The sequence below is a fragment of the Schistocerca gregaria genome, unplaced genomic scaffold (genome assembly GCF_023897955.1).
Source record: "Schistocerca gregaria isolate iqSchGreg1 unplaced genomic scaffold, iqSchGreg1.2 ptg000169l, whole genome shotgun sequence".
In the NCBI taxonomy this organism is placed as follows: domain Eukaryota; kingdom Metazoa; phylum Arthropoda; class Insecta; order Orthoptera; family Acrididae; genus Schistocerca; species Schistocerca gregaria.
The window spans coordinates 17,061,137-17,067,259 of record NW_026061724.1 but is presented as its reverse complement, the minus strand read 5'-3'; the positions used below and the strand labels follow the sequence as shown (position 1 = coordinate 17,067,259).

Below are 6,123 nucleotides of genomic sequence, written 5' to 3'. Positions count from 1 at the left end.
ATGCCTAATGTTTTCCTAACGTCACACTCGTGACGTACTTCACTTTTATGTCATAATCCTTTCTGAGAGGTAAAGAAATTGCATGACAACATGCACAGCTAGTGGCGTCAAAATTAACGCACATACTTTATGTGACTCAAAAGCCGAACGAGTTACTTTCCGACGTTGTTTTAGATGTGCAAGTGATAGTCAAAACTCGCTGTGTCGGCACTCTGCCGACCATTTCGCTAGTTGACACCGGTCTTGTTGTGTGTGTTTCAAGCTGAAGAGCATCTCCAAGCAAAAAATGGTCAACAGCAACATTCAGACGGTTTCGTACTGCTCAATTGCTACATTAAAACGTTATGTTTCTTTTTCAGAACTGGAAAAACACAAGCGTGACAGCATTCGAACCTGTAATGTTCAGATCCGAAGCCCGACGCCTTATCCATTAGGCCACACGGTCACTGACGACCAACATTTACATGTATACGACTCATCTCGAAACGCTCACACCCCTGAGGATTTGTGTTTTCGTTCTACACAGCCGCTGCCCCTTGCTCTTTCCCACCCATTCGTTACATTCAACCTCTGACGAGACCGACCAAATATAGACTGAGAAACAAGACCACACACTTTGTGCATTCGGAATCGAAGGCAGGGCGACCCTCGCCGCATTTGCTACGATTGCCATTTGCTACTTCTGCAGAAGCGGCGGCGGCGGCGGCGACGACGACGACGACGACGACGACGAATATCGCGAGAGGCTCTGAGATATGTGAGAAATACATCTATAAAATGTAATTCAGACTGCCTCGTCCCACCTTATGCTGTACCGCTTTGGCAAATGCTTTATTTGCGCCATTTGCCTTAATCGCATCTGAGAGTAATTCTTAAAAAAACGCCTGTCGCTAATTGTTCGTCATCACAGGTTCTGTTTGCTATACGGCCACGACGCGCAACTGATTTCCAAAATTAATCTTTCTCCTGGGAGAATGGAACTTACGACCCCTCGTTTATTAGACCAGTGCTCTACCACTGAGCTAAAGAGGCGCGGCCTAGCAGTACTCTTGGGTACTTCGTTCTTACGGTCGTCTGCATCATCAGACTTTAGCTGACAACACTTCATATTACCGGCTAATATTTGCAGCTATGGCGACAAATTACTGCTTGGCTACACATCTGACACGTAACCGATGTGCTCTCCAAACAACAACACTTGCATTTCAGAACATGTCTTTCACACAAGTCTACAAAATCATCTTCACCTTCAAATACAGCTTCCTTGCGACTGACAGAGATGTAGGCAAAGTTTAAAGTTGCTATTTCCATTAAATCTCGTTAATCAGAAAAACGGTAATTTACACCTGCAGCGGAACAAAATTCCGTTTCGCCCAGCGTCTGGCTCGAACCCACGACCCTGGGATTAAGAGTCTGACGCTCTACCGACTGAGCTAGCCGGCTACCTCGGTGAATACCTGCCGGGTAGCACGTCACACAGTACTCGTTTGGGTTGGGTGGTCCCATACAGAATCTCTCCATGATGCCTAATGTTTTCCTAACGTCACACTCGTCACGTACTTCACTTTTATGTCATAATCCTTTCTGAGAGGTAAAGAAATTGCATGACAACATGCACAGCTAGTGGCGTCAAAATTAACGCACATACTTTATGTGACTCAAAAGCCGAACGAGTTACTTTCCGACGTTGTTTTAGATGTGCAAGTGATAGTCAAAACTCGCTGTGTCGGCACTCTGCCGACCATTTCGCTAGTTAACACCGGCCTTGTTGTGTGTGTTTCAAGCTCAAGAGCATCTCCAAGCAAAAAATGGTCAACAGCAACATTCAGACGGTTTCGTACTGCTCAATTGCTACATTAAAACGTTATGTTTCTTTTTCAGAACTGGAAAAACACAAGCGTGACAGCATTGGAACCAGTAATCTTCAGATCCGAAGTCCGACGCCTTATCCATTAGGCCACACGGTCACTGACGACCAACATTTACATGTATACGACTCATCTCGAAACGCTCACACCCCTGAGGATTTGTGTTTTCGTTCTACACAGCCGCTGCCCCTTGCTCTTTCCCACCCATTCGTTACATTCAACCTCTGACGAGACCGACCAAATATAGACTGAAAAACAAGACCACACACTTTGTGCATTCGGAATCGAAGGCAGGGCGTCCCTCGCCGCATTCGCTACGATTGCCATTTGCTACTTCTGCAGAAGCGGCGGCGGCGGCGACGACGACGACGACGACGACGACGACGACGAATATCACGAGAGACTCTGAGATATGTGAGAAATACATCTATAAAATGTAATTCAGACTGCCTCGTCCCACCTTATGCTGTACCGCTTTGGCAAATGCTTTATCTGCGCCATTTGCCTTAATCGCATCTGAGAGTAATTCTTAAAAAAACGCCTGTCGCTAATTGTTCGTCATCACAGGTACTGTTTGCTATACGGCCACGACGCGCAACTGATTTCCAAAATTCATTTTTCTCCTGTGAGGATGGAACTTACGACCCCTGGTTTATTAGACCAGTGCTCTACCACTGAGCTAAAGAGGCGCGGCCTAGAGGTACTCTTGGGTACTTCGTCCTTACGGTCGTCTGCATCATCAGACTTTAGCTGACAACACTTCATATTACCACCTAATATTTGCAGCTATGGCGACAAATTACTGCTTGGCTACACATCTGACACGTAACCGATGTGCTCTCCAAACAACAACACTTGCATTTCAGAACATGTCTTTCACACATGTCTACAAAATCACCTTCACCTTCAAATACAGTTTCCTTGCGACTGACAGAGACGTAGGCAAAGTTTAAAGTTGCTATTTCCATTAAATCTCGTTAATCAGAAAAACGGTAATTTACACCTGCAGCGGAACAAAATTCCGTTCCGCCCAGCGTCTGGCTCGAACCCACGACCCTGGGATTAAGAGTCTGACGCTCTACCGACTGAGCTAGCCGGCTACCTCGGTGAATACCTGCCGGGTAGCACGTCACACAGTACTCGTTTGGGTTGGGTGGTCCCATACAGAATCTCTCCATGATGCCTAATGTTTTCCTAACGTCACACTCGTCACGTACTTCACTTTTATGTCATAATCCTTTCTGAGAGGTAAAGAAATTGCATGACAACATGCACAGCTAGTGGCGTCAAAATTAACGCACATACTTTATGTGACTCAAAAGCCGAACGAGTTACTTTCCGACGTTGTTTTAGATGTGCAAGTGATAGTCAAAACTCGCTGTGTCGGCACTCTGCCGACCATTTCGCTAGTTGACACCGGTCTTGTTGTGTGTGTTTCAAGCTGAAGAGCATCTCCAAGCAAAAAATGGTCAACAGCAACATTCAGACGGTTTCGTACTGCTCAATTGCTACATTAAAACGTTATGTTTCTTTTTCAGAACTGGAAAAACACAAGCGTGACAGCATTCGAACCTGTAATCTTCAGATCCGAAGCCCGACGCCTTATCCATTAGGCCACACGGTCACTGACGACCAACATTTACATGTATACGACTCATCTCGAAACGCTCACACCCCTGAGGATTTGTGTTTTCGTTCTACACAGCCGCTGCCCCTTGCTCTTTCCCACCCATTCGTTACATTCAACCTCTGACGAGACCGACCAAATATAGACTGAGAAACAAGACCACACACTTTGTGCATTCGGAATCGAAGGCAGGGCGACCCTCGCCGCATTTGCTACGATTGCCATTTGCTACTTCTGCAGAAGGGGCGGCGGCGACGACGACGACGACGACGACGACGACGACGACGAATATCGCGAGAGACTCTGAGATATGTGAGAAATACATCTATAAAATGTAATTCAGACTGCCTCGTCCCACCTTATGCTGTACCGCTTTGGCAAATGCTTTATCTGCGCCATTTGCCTTAATCGCATCTGAGAGTAATTCTTAAAAAAACGCCTGTCGCTAATTGTTCGTCATCACAGGTACTGTTTGCTATACGGCCACGACGCGCAACTGATTTCCAAAATTCATTTTTCTCCTGTGAGGATGGAACTTACGACCCCTGGTTTATTAGACCAGTGCTCTACCACTGAGCTAAAGAGGCGCTGCCTAGCAGTACTCTTGGGTACTTCGTCCTTACGGTCGTCTGCATCATCAGACTTTAGCTGACAACACTTCATATTACCGGCTAATATTTGCAGCTATGGCGACAAATTACTGCTTGGCTACACATCTGACACGTAACCGATGTGCTCTCCAAACAACAACACTTGCCTTTCAGAACATGTCTTTCACACATGTCTACAAAATCACCTTCACCTTCAAATACAGCTTCCTTGCGACTGACAGAGACGTAGGCAAAGTTTAAAGTTGCTATTTCCATTAAATCTCGTTAATCAGAAAAACGGTAATTTACACCTGCAGCGGAACAAAATTCCGTTCCGCCCAGCGTCTGGCTCGAACCCACGACCCTGGGATTAAGAGTCTGACGCTCTACCGACTGAGCTAGCCGGCTACCTCGGTGAATACCTGCCGGGTAGCACGTCACACAGTACTCGTTTGGGTTGGGTGGTCCCATACAGAATCTCTCCATGATGCCTAATGTTTTCCTAACGTCACAATCGTCACGTACTTCACTTTTATGTCATAATCATTTCTGAGAGGTAAAAAAAATTGCATGACAACATGCACAGCTAGTGGCGTCAAAATTAACGCACATACTTTATGTGACTCAAAAGCCGAACGAGTTACTTTCCGACGTTGTTTTAGATGTGCAAGTGATAGTCAAAACTCGCTGTGTCGGCACTCTGCCGACCATTTCGCTAGTTAACACCGGTCTTGTTGTGTGTGTTTCAAGCTCAAGGGCATCTCCAAGCAAAAAATGGTCAACAGCAACATTCAGACGGTTTCGTACTGCTCAATTGCTACATTAAAACGTTATGTTTCTTTTTCAGAACTGGAACAACACAAGCGTGACAGCATTCGAACCTGTAATCTTCAGATCCGAAGTCCGACGCCTTATCCATTAGGCCACACGGTCACTGACGACCAACATTTACATGTATACGACTCATCTCGAAACGCTCACACCCCTGAGGATTTGTGTTTTCGTTCTACACAGCCGCTGCCCCTTGCTCTTTCCCACCCATTCGTTACATTCAACCTCTGACGAGACCGACCAAATATAGACTGAGAAACAAGACCACACACTTTGTGCATTCGGAATCGAAGGCAGGGCGACCCTCGCTGCATTTGCTACGCTGGTCATTTGCTACTTCTGCAGAAGCGGCGGCGGCGGCGACGACGACGACGACGAATATCGCGAGAGGCTCTGAGATATGTGAGAAATACATCTATAAAATGTAATTCAGACTGCCTCGTTTCACCTTATGCTGTACCGCTTTGGCAAATGCTTTATCTGCGCCATTCGCCTTAATCGCATCTGAGAGTGATTCTTAAAAAAACGCCTGTCGCTAATTGTTCGTCATCACAGGTACTGTTTGCTATAAGGCCACGACGCGCAACTGATTTCCAAAATTTAACTTCCTCCTGTGAGGATGGAACTTACGACCCCTGGTTTATTAGACCAGTGCTCTACCACTGAGCTAAAGAGGCGCGGCCTAGCGGTACTCTTGGGTACTTCGTCCTTACGGTCGTCTGCATCATCAGACTTTAGCTGACAACACTTCATATTACCGGCTAATATTTGCAGCTATGGCGACAAATTACTGCTTGGCTACACATTTGACACGTAACCGATGTGCTCTCCAAACAACAACACTTGCATATCAGAACATGTCTTTCACACATGTCTACAAAATCACCTTCACCTTCAAATACAGCTTCCTTGCGACTGACAGAGACGTAGGCAAAGTTTAAAGTTGCTATTTCCATTAAATCTCGTTAATCAGAAAAACGGTAATTTACACTTGCAGCGGAACAAAATTCCGTTCCGCCCAGCGTCTGGCTCGAACCCACGACCCTGGGATTAAGAGTCTGACGCTCTACCGACTGAGCTAGCCGGCTACCTCGGTGAATACCTGCCGGGTAGCACGTCACACAGTACTCGTTTGGGTTGGGTGGTCCCATACAGAATCTCTCCATGATGCCTAATGTTTTCCTAACGTCACACTCGTCACGTACTT

The 6,123-nt window shown here is 46.3% G+C and overlaps 1 non-coding gene across 1 annotated transcript; it reads right to left on the bottom strand.

The window, feature by feature from the left end:
• Window positions 1-5,521: 5,521 nt before the first annotated feature.
• Window positions 5,522-5,593, bottom strand: Trnai-aau (transfer RNA isoleucine (anticodon AAU)). The gene has a single exon. It is a non-coding gene; the product is annotated as a tRNA-Ile (tRNA).
• Window positions 5,594-6,123: the final 530 nt, after the last annotated feature.